This window comes from Parasteatoda tepidariorum, chromosome 7 (genome assembly GCF_982258835.1).
Source record: "Parasteatoda tepidariorum strain Cologne lab strain chromosome 7, Ptep-v5.0, whole genome shotgun sequence".
NCBI classification, from domain to species: Eukaryota; Metazoa; Arthropoda; class Arachnida; order Araneae; family Theridiidae; genus Parasteatoda; species Parasteatoda tepidariorum.
Window position 1 is genome coordinate 64790774 of NC_141761.1, and position 14150 is coordinate 64804923.

At 29.1% G+C, this 14150-nt stretch overlaps 1 protein-coding gene across 1 annotated transcript in view; it reads left to right on the forward strand.

The window, feature by feature from the left end:
* Window positions 1-816: 816 nt before the first annotated feature.
* Window positions 817-14150, forward strand: part of CalpC (calpain C) — a 77389-nt gene continuing 64055 nt past the window's right edge. The window contains exon 1 of the mRNA XM_016068654.3: window positions 817-1342. The gene's annotated coding sequence lies outside the window, so the exon portion shown is untranslated. The remainder of the gene's footprint in view (window positions 1343-14150) is intronic.

Here is a 14150-nt window from a genome sequence, read left to right on the forward strand (position 1 = left end):
ATTTTCGTATTGAAATAATATAGTTTGATTGCTCTACTATTCAAAATATTTTCAATTACTATTAAAATAAATAATTATAACGAATCGCACAGTTCAATTTCGCTAGAAATTATTGTTAGGTAAACATATTTTATAATCATGTCCAAGAAGATTTTGATTCACGTATGGCAAAATAAGCAAAAAGAAAAAATCGCATTAAAGAGTCCAAACTTTGGATTACTCTCCTGTCTTCGCTACAGGGACCATATTTTCTAGATTGATTTTCCTCCATATTTTAAGGGTCAAGAATCAAAATTTGTCCATGGGGGAAAAAAAGTCTGTTTTGTCAAAAGAAAAACAATTTTTATGTTCGATTTCGTTACTTAAAATATCGTCTGCAATCGTAAGCATTCAAATTATTAAGATTGACTTTCTAGTACTACGTTAAAATCCGATCAAAAATTATTCAGTTTTATCATTTGATTTTCGCATTGTACATTCAAAAATTATTATTATTAATTAATAACTATTTTTATAATAATTAAATATTGAAAAGGAATTAACTATCTGTGGCTCAATGTAAGAGCTTTCTATATGCAAAAGCAAATCATATAACCTTATTTCGAATAAATTTTAATAAAAAAATGCCGTTAGAAAAACTTACTAATTAATATGTAGGTTGCAATTTATTTTAAAAGAAATGAATGTTTTGTTAATATCTTTAATGAGGATATTTAAAAAAAAAAATGTAACGGAAATTTAGGAATAAAACATGATGAAATAGCTCACAGGTGTCAACTGAGGGTTAAAGTGTAACACTGTATCGAGAAATTATTTATTTACATTGATGTCATGATCAGGTGTGATCCACTAAATCCAAAGCATTCTTTGAATTTCACGCTGCTGGCGGTTAAGCCAAAAGGCAAATAACCTCTTTGCTCGACCGAGTAGCCCCGCCTCCATTCTCTAACACACACCAAACGAGAAAAATTATTCGGACCTCAGTTCTTGCTGTTGATCTGACGATATTTTCCTTTCTTCGTTTTTAGCAAAATATAGGATAGTAGATCAAAAAGAAGGTCACTTATTAAGGCCAAGATGGACCCTTAAAGAGGTTTCTAAAAGTAATCAATCCAGAAAGAAAAAGATATCACGTGACCTCTTACGTCGTTTTCATTCAACTTACCGGCGTGGAGTTGTTTTGTTTGTGGAAAAGAAAATCGTTTTCTTTCGGGAGTGATGTGGGTGCTTTCTGTAACGTTTATCGTGTGCTTCTTTTAATTGGTTATTCAAAAATTGCTAAGGATGGTGTTTTTAGTTCATATTTCCAACTTCGTATAATATTTAGTTTGCTTTCAAAAAGGTAAGTTCAATTTTGTTTATTTATTTATTTTTTTTTAAATGTAAGAATTTTCTTTTAATAAATGGGATTTTTTTTTTCTTCTTCATTTTCCTTACTTTAAAAAAATTGTTTTTAACATAAATTTATATAAGATTGATCTATATATTATTGAAAATGCATTAAATTATTTTAGAATACCTAGCGTTTTTAGTCAAGGTAGAAAATGTGGGAATTTTTGTGCAATTTGCCCAGTCTCTTTACAAATTATAAATACTCTTCACGCAAAGCATGAGCAACAAATCATGGTAAAGCTATAATTTAAAGCAAATGCTGTAAACTATTGCCGAGGTATTTTATGTAATTGGAAGTAAAGAAAGAGAAAAGATTACAAGGCATAAAAATAAAGGAAATCTAAACCCATTAAAAAAGTAACTATAAATTTGGTTTACCTTAACAAGAAGTTTTCTTATAAAACTTCGAAAAAATTTTTGATTCCGTTCTTTACGGTTTTCAACTTATTGCTATTCAATAATAAATGTTATGCGAAGATTTTTTATTCAAACTTTTCAAAATCATAACTTTAAGAGTAGTACGCATCATGAATCACAATTTAAAAGAGCAGATAGTGTCAATATAAGATATCATTCAAATTTATTTATCTAATATTTCAAAATAATAATTCAGACGTCTCATAAATATTGGTGCTCATTTTAAAGGTGGAGAGAATATAATTAAACGTTCCACCAAAGAAAATGGGGGTCGTACTGCAAACCGTAACTGATACAAGGGGTCTTAACGTTAGTAAATCAAATAAAAGAGAATAGTAAGAACCTGAATGTAATAAAAAATATTAAATTTTTTTTAAAAAAATAAAAAATATTGGAATTTTTGAATTGCGCATTTTTTAATGAACCAAACCTAAATCAATGGAGTTTTTCGATTGCTTTTTTCGGTGATTATCGCAACGAATTTCCAAAATCTTAAAAAATCCCAATATTTTTATTTCGACAGAATTATGATACGTGAATTTCGAATTTTGGTAATCACTTTTAAAGCTCTTCATTTGTGTCCAGTTTATAGTTAATCTAAGTGACTTTTCGATAGTATTTTATGAGGTTATTATCGGATTTACACGTGTTTTTTAAAATCGCGATCTCTTTTTAATGCATACATTACAACCACTCGCGAGTTTTGAATTGTGTAAATATTTATCACATTTGACCTGCTTTTTTTTGTTTCAATATTATCGTACTATTTTCTAAGTACTCTCTTTCTCTAGGTACTATTTCTGTATCGTTTCTCTAAGTACGTATATCTAGGTTTAACTCGTAACTCAGTTTTGACTTATACTCGTTTTTCTAAGTATCGTATCGTTTCTAATTTTTTTTTCTAATCACTATCTTTTCTCGGTTTAATTTTTTTCTATTGCTGTTTCACTTCTTATTGCTGCGCATTTAAGCATAATTTTGTAAATCCCGATATTTTAAATGTGTATTAATACGGCACTCGAATTGCGCATTTAAATTTGCCGCAAATAAAGGACACAAATCTGAGAGGCATCGCAAATCTAAAAGTTTTTTTAAAAATCGTTTTTCAATAGTTATTGATGCGATTTTTCACAGGATTTCGAAAATCTTGTTATTTTTAATCTGGTATTATAACGACTTGCGATTTTTGAATCAGGTATTTCAATAACTAGATATTTCCATATATTTTTTTTTAAATCTCAATATTTTTAATACAATATTATTAAATTTCGAACCTGAATTTTTTATACTGTTCACTGTTTTTAAAATTTGTTTCTAATTTTTGTAGCTAAAAAAGAGCTTGAAAAACCGTATTAAGATTTAACATTTATAAAATCTCTTATAATTCACTAAATATAAATGTCCTAAAGCTAAAAATATACCGAACTAAATCCCAACTGAATTTTGAATCTTATTTGTTGCTATAATGCGATAATTTTATTTTATACCATTTAGAATTTTAACATTTAAAGGACTTTAATTTTGCGCAAATGTATTACTAAGTTGATTGATGAAAAGAAAAAAAAAGAATTAAAATAATAAATAGAAAAATTTAGTATTTAAACGAGTTTAATTTCATGCAAATATTTTACTAAGTTGACTGATAAAAAGATTTGCGTCTTTCAGCACTAATATTTGTGTTCAGCACTAATATTTGTGTTAACATGTCTAGGTACTTGGATCTGCCGTCCTTCATTTAAGCACGGTGAATGGGTTGTGCACCCATTCACCGTGCAATCGATTTGCTTACATTTCTAGTTACAGTGTAAAAAATTAGTTAGAAAAAAAGAAATTTTTTTTGCGTGTAAAAGAAAAATTTTACGAATTATTTAAATGAGATTTTATCATTTAAAAAAAATTCAAGTTAGAATCAATAATGGAAATAGAAGATTTTAAACTGTGAAAGAAAAAAATTCTTCAAATTTCTTAATATTTTTTTTTTCTATTTGTTATTATAATTATAATTTGTCACCAATTATATATATATTTATATATATATATATAATATATATATATATATATATATATATATATATATATATATATATATATATATATATATATATATATATATATATATATATATATATATATATATATATATTATATATATATATATTATAATCTATATATTATAATCTATATATTATAATCTATAAATAAATATACGTGGTTGCTTCTCCTTTATCGTTGCTTTTTTTTTAATCAAGAGTCAATAGTTTTCAAAAAAGAAAAAAAATATTTTATAAAATAGATAATTATTATAATTTTATGTAAGAATATTTTGTTAATGTTAATCGAAAGGAAATGAAAGATCATCTGGACAGGAAAAACTATTATTTTCACTGTTATTTTACTTGTGAAAGTGAAATAGCTTTCGCAAAAAACTTCTCGTTAAATTCACAATTGAAAATAGCCCTTTCAACATGTCAATTCTTAATGCTGCTATAGATTTGCCGCTTGTATTTCCACAGTCTATAGATCGCTCCGCATGGTATGTTCTTTTCAGAAAATTTAACAGTTGATAATTTTCGAATTAATAATAGAATCTCGATTTTCTTTATGCGCTCATACCCCTTTTAAATTTTCCTATACATTCTTGTAATTTCAAATTTCTAAGTCCTTTTCTTTCTTTCTTTTTTTTTTTTTTTTTTGCAACTAAGCAAAATGTAAGACAAAGTCAACAAAGTGATATACCCCATCTCAATCATAAATCACTTAAAATTGAAGAACTTGTAAACAAACTGCTATTTCAAAAAATAAATAAAAAAATTCTAATGTTGAGTTTACAAAAAATGGCCCCTTTCAGCACGTTAAATTCCAACTCTGTAATTGTATTATTCCTGCAGCAATATTAACATTTTTGGTAGTTTTTGCGTTGCAAAACAAAATGCAACGTAACATTGAACACCCAAAAAATGGTGGCGAATTTTTAATTACAAGTAGAAAGACGTTATTACAAAATATGCTTAGATATTAGTAATCAAAATTAATGCTATTACATTTTCTAACATGAATTTTAAAGTTCATTTAGCAGGTACCCCATATATCTTGAGACATGAAAATTACAATTCGTTACGTTATTTTAATATTAAACTCGTAAGTTTAAAAAAATATATCCAACACACATACAGAAAAAAAATACAACGCACATTCAATAACAATATTAGTCTCACTTTGATTTTTTTTTCAATTGCCAGCGCACAAGATCAAAATTTATTCAGGATACTAAAGTTTTGTCTCCTTTTATTTTATATTATAAATTCGGTTTTCAATAACAGAGGCTAAGTTAAAAGGGTGGTTAATTCGACAGGTTAACTCTATGTATTCTAGTAGATTCATTTATTATTTTATGCTCTTTGCTAATGTGTGCTTAACTTGTAATACAATGCCCATCATTTCACGTTATTTTTAGTTGTTTTCTCACTAAGAAAGTTTGTATAACATATTTTATTAGCAAAAAAAAAAAAAAAAAAAAATAAAAAGCGCACGAACGTGGATATATGCTATGTGATAGACAGAATTGTTTGTAGCAATTTTGAAAATACATGATTATTATTAATTGCATTGCTCCACAAAAACTTTAAGAAAAGTTTTAAAATACACAAAGTTCTTAACTCTTAAGCAAAAATAAATAAATAAATAAATAATAATAATAATACCGTTTTTGTTATTTATGGTCTTTAAAAGGTTTTTGGGAATTCATGTTAAATATACAAAAAAGTTAATTTTAAAATAAATACAGAAAAGTTTCACAACCTTCAAGAACTTGCGAAAATTTGAATGATATGTTGATTCAAGGATAGAGTTTGGTTTTTCTTAGGTTTTCTCTATCAAAAAAGTATACCTTTTAGTTAATGAACTTTCAATATCTTTGTGTAATTTTTTACTCTATGCAAATGCTAGATCTGAATTTCCCATAGCTTAATCGTCCTGGATTAGAATTTTTTAATAACTCTTTTTTTTAATTATACAAAGATCTGTTTTTATTTCTAATTATAAAATAATGAGCTTATTTAAAAGCTTTCTGCTCCCCTTTGCATTGGTGTAGACCAGCGGTTCCCAAATGGTGTTCCGCGAATCCTTAGGGTTCCGAGTTAGTACTTTTTATAGCCAATGATGAGTTTTGAAACTTCTGAATATATTTAGATATACCTATAATTCATAATTTATTTAATCTTTAGGTTGCCTTTATGAAATTATTTCAAAGAAAATAAAAATGAAACGGAAGTGGTATTTTTTTAAAAGAAAGTATAGTATTTCTAATAACAATATAATGAACAAATAATCAAAATAGCCAAAAAATATTTCATGCGTATTTCCTATCACGCTTTTCAAAACAAAATACTCAATTCTTTAATAAAGAAATATGTTTGCCTAATAACCATTTTCAACAACAGTATTCATCTCGAAGTAAATCATAATTCGTTTATTTTATTCAGTTTCATTCATTCATTTTATTCAGTTTATTTCGTTCATTTTATTCTTTTATTTTATTTCATTCAGTTTATTTTATTCATTCATGTATATACACCAAAAACAAATTCCCAACCAGACTAGATATAGAACAAAGACTTTTAGTTTAACTGTCGGATATCAAAAGAAATTTAAAAATATCAATGATAAAATGATGAAAAATATTTACTCGTGTAATTAAATATTTTAGAAATAGTTTGTTTTATAGGTAACAATGTTCACAATTACCTTAATAAAATTTATGAAATCGGGGTTCCGCTGAAAGATGGTTCATTTTTTTAGGGTTCCGTAGCCGAAAAAAAATTAGGAACTGCTGGTGTAGGTTCAGTAAAATTAAAATCATTTTAGTAAAAATGCAAAGCTGAGTTTGTGAAAATGAAATAGAGTTTGTAGGTTAAAATAACAGAACAGTTTGGGGTTAAAATAACTTAGGCGCCTGCTTTTAAAAATCCGTATTTTTGTGTAAAATAAACAATTTTATATTGGCACACTAGCTGACAGTTTTTTTCTGTAAGTTTAACAGATATTTTTTACAGTGTTCTACCGCTAAATATTTAAAATTGGTATAAAATGAAAACAACGTAAAAATTTCAACATGAATGTTATGTGACATGGCATGGGATAAATTGAAAACGATTGGGGAAAAAAAAAAAGATTGTTCTTGCACAGTCTAGTATTACTTTCTGGATAGTTGTTCATCAAATGGGTGTTTATAGTAACAGTTTTCACTGGTGCTGTTGAACTATAATCGCCAAGTTCCGCTTGGATTGCAACGATTGACCGCTCTCTTGCCCTTCCAACTTCTTTGATACTCGGCGGGGCCACTGACTTCGTCGAGGTTGGTAGAACAAACGGAATCAGCGGTGAAATTTTAAGAAATAATGTCTGTATTTGATGCTCAGGATTAACAATACTTCATTTGCCAACTCTTCCCAAACGCTGTTTTCAAATTTCGTTAACTTCTTTTTTTCAGGTTCAGTTCCTTATTGGATTATTCAACAAATGTAAACAAGCAACTATTCAAACAACTTCTATGATATTTGAGTTCACATCACGAAGCAAATATTCTATTGTTTTTCCACAGACGTGTAATTTACAATTTTTTTTCTGCCTAAGTTTCATTTCTTGAAACGTGCGAGAATTTCATTTCTTGAAACGGAATTTTATGAACAATAAAAACTATTTAATGATGAATTAATGAGAGTGGTTGAATGAAAAAAATTTAAGGAAATAAAAATATCTTCTCAGATTTTTTATAAACTGAGAATAACAATAACTCAATACTGGCAAATTACATTAGAATACTCGCAAAGTACATTAGAATACTAGCTTGGTGTGTTCTGTTATAGTACATTTGTTAATACAGTTAGAAATTTTTTAATGTTCTCACATTCGAAGATTAAACGCTCTCTTTTTCCTAAGACAGTACATAAATGTTTAAACGCTTAAATATTGACCTCTGGAGTACGCTGTAAAAATAAATGTAAATTCTACAGAAAAAAAGGGATATTTTTTTCAGAAAAAAAAAACTTTTTAAAGATAAATACAGATCTTTCTGTTTTTGATCGTTACCCAAGCGCTGCAAAAAACTCTTTTTTTTTTTTCCCTTACAGATTTTTTTTCTCCGTATATTAGACTGTTTTCACAAAAAAAAATTTCTGTGCTTTTTATCCAAATCATAAACGGATTGAAACTGTCAATTCAAATTCTTCTTTTTGCCATACAGTTTGCTTACCGCAAAATAACTATCTTTTTTCAAATCAATTTACGATCACTTTCTACAGTTGTTTTCACTTAACAGAAATTATTTTATGTCTGCACATCATGTAAAAAAAATTGCGATTTAATTTAATCATTGAATCGATACTCTAACTTATCATTATCTATCTTTAGATATAATATTTCGGTGAGTTAAATTGCCAAATAATATATTTGTGCCGATATACTTTTAAACGCTTTCATACTTAAATATGATTTCAATAAGTAAGGCGTTTAATATAAATGCTGAAAAAAAAAACACAAATAATTAAATTCGAAAAAGATAAAACTTCTTTGAAAAAAACGCGCTAAGAAGCAGCAGAAATTTCAGAAAAAAGTATCAATACAAGAAACGAATGAAATAAAAATAAAAATATGACCACCGAAGCCGACGTCTTCAGGGGGTACCGGCCTTGGTAGCCATTAAAAACAAAACCATTTCTATTTGAGGGAGAAGCAAATGCTTAAAAAATCTCCCTCAGTACCCCGAGGTTTTGTATAGAGGTCCAGGAAAAACAAGATACATTCAAAATAATTAAATTAAGAAAAGAAAATCAATCAAAATCATCAGAAAAACTCACTAAGTCACAGGTCAAGCATCAACTTCAAAAGCAAGTAGAGGAAAAGAAAACACTAAAAACTGAAAAACCAACGTCCCCTATTATAATGCGCAGAAGAAGTTTAAAATGAAATGGAAAAGGTCAGGAAAAAGAAATACGTAGACAATACAAGAAAGTTTAAGATTTTTTTTCATACTATAACACTAGAACCACGGTTAGCTAGAGAATAGAGCGCTCGCCTACCGATGAGGTGATCCAGGTTCAAATCCCAGTGGTTGGTACGAATTCTGTATACAGTGCTGATGTAAAATATCTTCAGTGGTAGACAGATCATGGGTCAGAATCCATTTACAGTGGGGCAAACCGTGGGAAGTTTTCCTCTATATGTAACGGGTTAGTTCCATCAAAAAGTCCTCTACAAAGACTAGTTTGTTCCAATGCTTGATACAGGAGTTCACTTGTTTTCTAGGTTGGGTTCAAAATTACAAGACGACGGTACTGAACATTGATAGTCGTAAACTCAGAATTGGATCAGCTGTTCAATGCCGGTTATAAAATAAAATAAGGTAACCATGCTATAGTTATCGTGGCTCTAGGGACAGCGCTCGTGTGTTAATAAGATAGCCTGGGCTCGAATCGCCCGCGTTGACTGAGCTTGCACAGACTATAATGCTGGAATAGTTATTATATAGTTCTTTTTGTTAATATGACTGAGTTTTTTGTGAAAATAAGAGTTTTTTTTTGTTGTTAAAATACCAGAGTTTGTTGGTTAAAATAACAGAACAGTTTTAGGTTAAAATAACAGAAAGTAACTTGTGCGCCTGCTTTTAAAAATACGCATTTTTGTGTAAAATAAACAATTTTATATTGGCACACTAGCTGACAGTATTTTTCTGTAAATTTAACAGATATTTTTTACAGTGTACTACCGCTAAATATTTAAAAGTGGTATAAAAATGACAACAACGTAAAAATTTCAACATGAATGTTATGTCACAGTATAATATTTTCAAGAATTAATAATTTTGATATCGAGAAAGTGTGAAATTATCTTAATTTTCTCAGAACTTTTTTAAACAGCAATTCTGCTAATCTTTTAAAGAAAATTTTGTTTTAGGGATCACTTACTTTTAAGTACCCATCGTAGATTAATTTCTTTAGTGTTTTTTTTTTATTGTGTGAAATTACGTCCATTACATATACTTTGAGTTTTGGATTACATTGACATATAACATTTCTATTAAATTCTTTGTGAAGAAATTGAGATGTTGCTAATGATGGATTTGAACTGTGGTTTAAAAATAAATAATTTTTTCCTCGTAAATATGCGAAAAAAGCAGAATTTTGAAAACAATAAAAATGAAGTCAAGTTTCAAAAGCTGGAAATAAAACTTGAAGCATTGAAAAATTTATTATTAAGAGCATTGAATAATGACTCGATTTTGCTACAACTATAATTTATGAAAAAAATAAAAAATTCGATGCGTTGATACTCGATTCGTATACGTTGTTATAAGAGCTGAGATGTGAGAGTACGTCCATGTGATCTTGAGTCGCTAGAGTCAGAAATGCTGATTTTATATATGATGCCCAGGGCTGCGAAAGCAGAATCGCATGATCGCATACATGTGAACTTGGGTTGCTAGAGTCAAAAGTCATCATCATCATCATAGTTGGCCAGACAGTCCAATGTGAGCCAGTGCCTTCCTCTGAAGATTTCTGGACGACGACTTCCGATTTTTCTTTGATCTCCAATTATTTTCATTAATTGCGAGAAAATCAGACTCCACTGAGTCAGCCCATCTCAAACGCGGCCTTCCCCGCTTTCTTTTTCCAGTGGGTCTAAAATGCAGTATCTTTTTTATTGTGTTGTCGTCACTCATTCGAATCACTTGGGCGATCCAATTAATTCTATTTATTTTTATGTATTTAATAATATCAGGTTGTTTATAAATCTTGTACAGTTCAAAGTTAAATCTCTTTCTCCAGTTATTGTTTTCATTTACACCACCAAGTATACCCCGCAAAATCTTTCTCTCAAATATTGCGATACAATTTCCCTCGAGTTTTGTCATTGTCCAAGCTTCAGAAGTTTCAGAAGTGCTGGTTTTATATATGATACCCTTGACTGCGAAGGCAAAATCATGTGATCGCATGTATTTTATCTTGGATTGCTAGAGTCCAAAATGCTGGTTTTATACATGATACCCTTGGCTGTGAAGGCAGAAACGCGTGATCGCATATGTGCGATCTTGGGTTGCCAAAGTCAGAAAATCTGTTTTTTTTCTTCACATTATTATTTTTTTTTATTATTTTTTTTTGTTATTTTTTTTTATGATTCCCTGCTGTTCCATATTTTCCTTTTACTAATGAGATTTATCATACTTTTTAAATCTCTTGTTGAAACTGTCTTTGCTGCTTTTTTTAACGGAAGTTTAATTACAAAAATGTTGTTGTTGAAGCTCGTTTCGATGACAATCGAAGTAATATTTGAAAGGGAATATGGGTATGAAATCCAATCATTGTTTCGCAATGATTGTTTAGCAATCGTTTTTGTTGTTTCTTCATGATAAAAAAATGCCACATAGATAAAAATTAAAAATCAGTCTATAAAAATAGTGAAAACTATTTTGGTGTATTGATTAAATGGTTTGGTTTCACAGATTTAGTTCTTAATTTTATAACTACGAACAAGATTATAATTCACAAAATTAAAGAATAGCGTACCTTTTATTAAAATTTTAATTTTAAAGATCTGAAAAGAAAAGTGAAAATATTAAAGTCATTTTGCTGGTACACAAAATGAATTATAATTTTTAAGGAGGAAATGCATAGAGAAGTCTACAGATGAGATAATTTTTAAAGAGAAATATACAAAGAAATTGAATAGGAAAATGTTTGTTTACCGTTTCTTAGGAGAATATCATAGATTTCTTTTTATTTACTTTCCTTTCTTTTTTTTTAAATACATATCGCTTTTTCCATCTGTGCTATCTCTCTGACTATTTTATTCTCTCAACATATTTAACCAACTTCTCTACTTTATTATCCTCTACTACAAAAATACTTTTTTTTTTACTGTACTTCAAAAAACACCCCCTTGAATGGTAAAATTTAATCTTAAATTAAGAGTAAAGATCGAATCAAAACTTAACCAATCCTGAATTAGAAAGGGGAGCTTAAACAATTTACTCACTCATTGAGCCCAGCTGGTCCAAAGTTTTCTAAAACTCCTTAATTGGAGCTTTTCCCTCAGTTGGATAAAAAGAAAGGAAGTATCCTTTCTTTCTTTTTTCTAATTTAATTCCGAAAAACAAATAATTTAACTTTTTCCTTAATTTTTTTCTATCGCTCTGTTTTTATATTTTGTGTACACAAGATTTTTGACTGTTAGAAGAGAGGAATCCTTTTAGAACCACGCTTAACTAATCTTCTAAAGATGTTTCGATCATTTTATATTCGAATTCTATAATTTCGATTTGTATAAAGATCTCTTAGAAAAGACGAGATTGTTACTTTTCCATTTCATTTATATGATAAAATAGAAAACAAGGTTTTTAGGTTTCAATATTAAAAGTAAATTTAAAAAGAAAATTTTCATATTTAGTTTAAGAAGACTGGAGTATCCCTGGTGCAGAGCACTGGGCGATTTTTCCGCTCACCCCAAAAGACGGCCCTACAAACGTGGGTTAAACTCTTTTAAATCCGTTCAAGACTGTGATTACATATGCTTAATCACATGGATTTTGTTTTTACGGTATACTGCAGTGTTTCCCAAAGTGTGGTACGCGTACCCCCAGGGATACGGGAACAATTTAGCAGGGGTACGCTTTCTTATGCGAAATATCTTGCAACAAACGAAAATTTCAAAAAGTTTTATTTAAAAGCATGAAAATTTGCTATTACTTATTTTTCTATTAGCTATTTTTTGCAGAGTTAACAGTTAATAATTAGTGGTGTCAACTGCCAGTTGTGATTTTTAACTTTTGTGCTATTGTTTTATAGTAAAAAATACATTCATTTCTTTATTAGTGGTACACAGCTTTTACGAAAAATTTAGAAAGGGTACGCAAGAGTCATTAAGTTTGGGAAACACTGGTCTACTGTATCATATATGAAAATAGAATTTTTACTCCAGCGGCCCGTTATCACACGGACGTGATCTCAAATTGGTATCCTTGCACTACATATTGTATTAGTACGTATAGGTACGCTTTAGTAATGTATACTCTTGAAGTATACGTACTAAAGGAGTATTTAGCACTAGGGAAGAGAATCTTCCTACGTTTACCGGTTTCGAACGGATTAAGAAATAAAAATTTCTTCTCTCCTTTTCTTTTTATCAACGGTGAAGAGATCTTCATCGATGATAGAAAAAAAGGAGAGGACATCATTCGAGGACATCACAAATTCCTTTTATTCTTTTCTCAAAAGATGAGCCATCCAATATCAAGAGAAGCTCATGTTTTTTTTTCTTCTTCTTCTTGGTCGGCACGCAACGATAAGTAGAGCGATTAAAACAAGAAACCAATAAATAATTTAACTCTTTTGTTCCCTCGTATAAGACGACCCACGCAACTGTTGATGGTTTTATTGTTCCCTTGGCACACGACTGATATTGAACTGGAAGAACGCATTTAGTTAATTTCCGATAACATGCGATTCTTTTTTAGTAACGGAATGAAATGTGAAGCAGACCGTGATGAATTATGTGGGTTTGTAAAGTCGCTGTAGTCTTTCCACGTGAGAAGCTCGTCTATCATCATTTTAAACAAAACACAATATCAACAATAAATGATTTTTGTTTGCATGGAATTATCTGCGTAAAAAAAAAGCGTGTAAATCGAGGATACTTTAACTCTCGTATTTTGCTACTAACATTACAGCATAAAGCATTGGAATTTAATGTTTTATAAAGTTGTAACATTTATTAATTGTATTGTATTCTAAGCCTTATTATTAAAATTTTATTTCTTTTGAGGTTTTATTTTCTTTATTAAAATAATTATTAGTTTTATATTACTTATTAAAATAATTTTAAATTAATAATGATCTTTATAATTTTTTTAATAATACCGTATACAAAATTGGGTGCAGTTGCATTAATAGGAATCAACCGCCGATTCACCTCGAAGGGTGTTCGGTGTAAACGGAAACCCGAAGTACGAGAACGGTGCTACCCCGCAATAGTTGCACTAAAGTATATTACATAATTACAGAGTGATGTTTTCTATCTGTTCAGAGCTACAGATACACTTAAAATATGAAAGGTCGAAGAATGTAGCAAAGTTAAGCACTTTTTATAGGGTGCAAAATAAAAATCACATTTAAAATGATTTATTTATCATTTATAATTTATTACTGAATACTGCTCTGGTTCAGGTCAAAGTTACGACCTGTGAATGGAAATCTGGTGTGTGAATGTATCCTTCCTGTAAAATTGGATGTGACGTATGCATGTTATTTCCGGATCATCCTCAGGGATGTTTCCCAGATCGTCTCCAATAG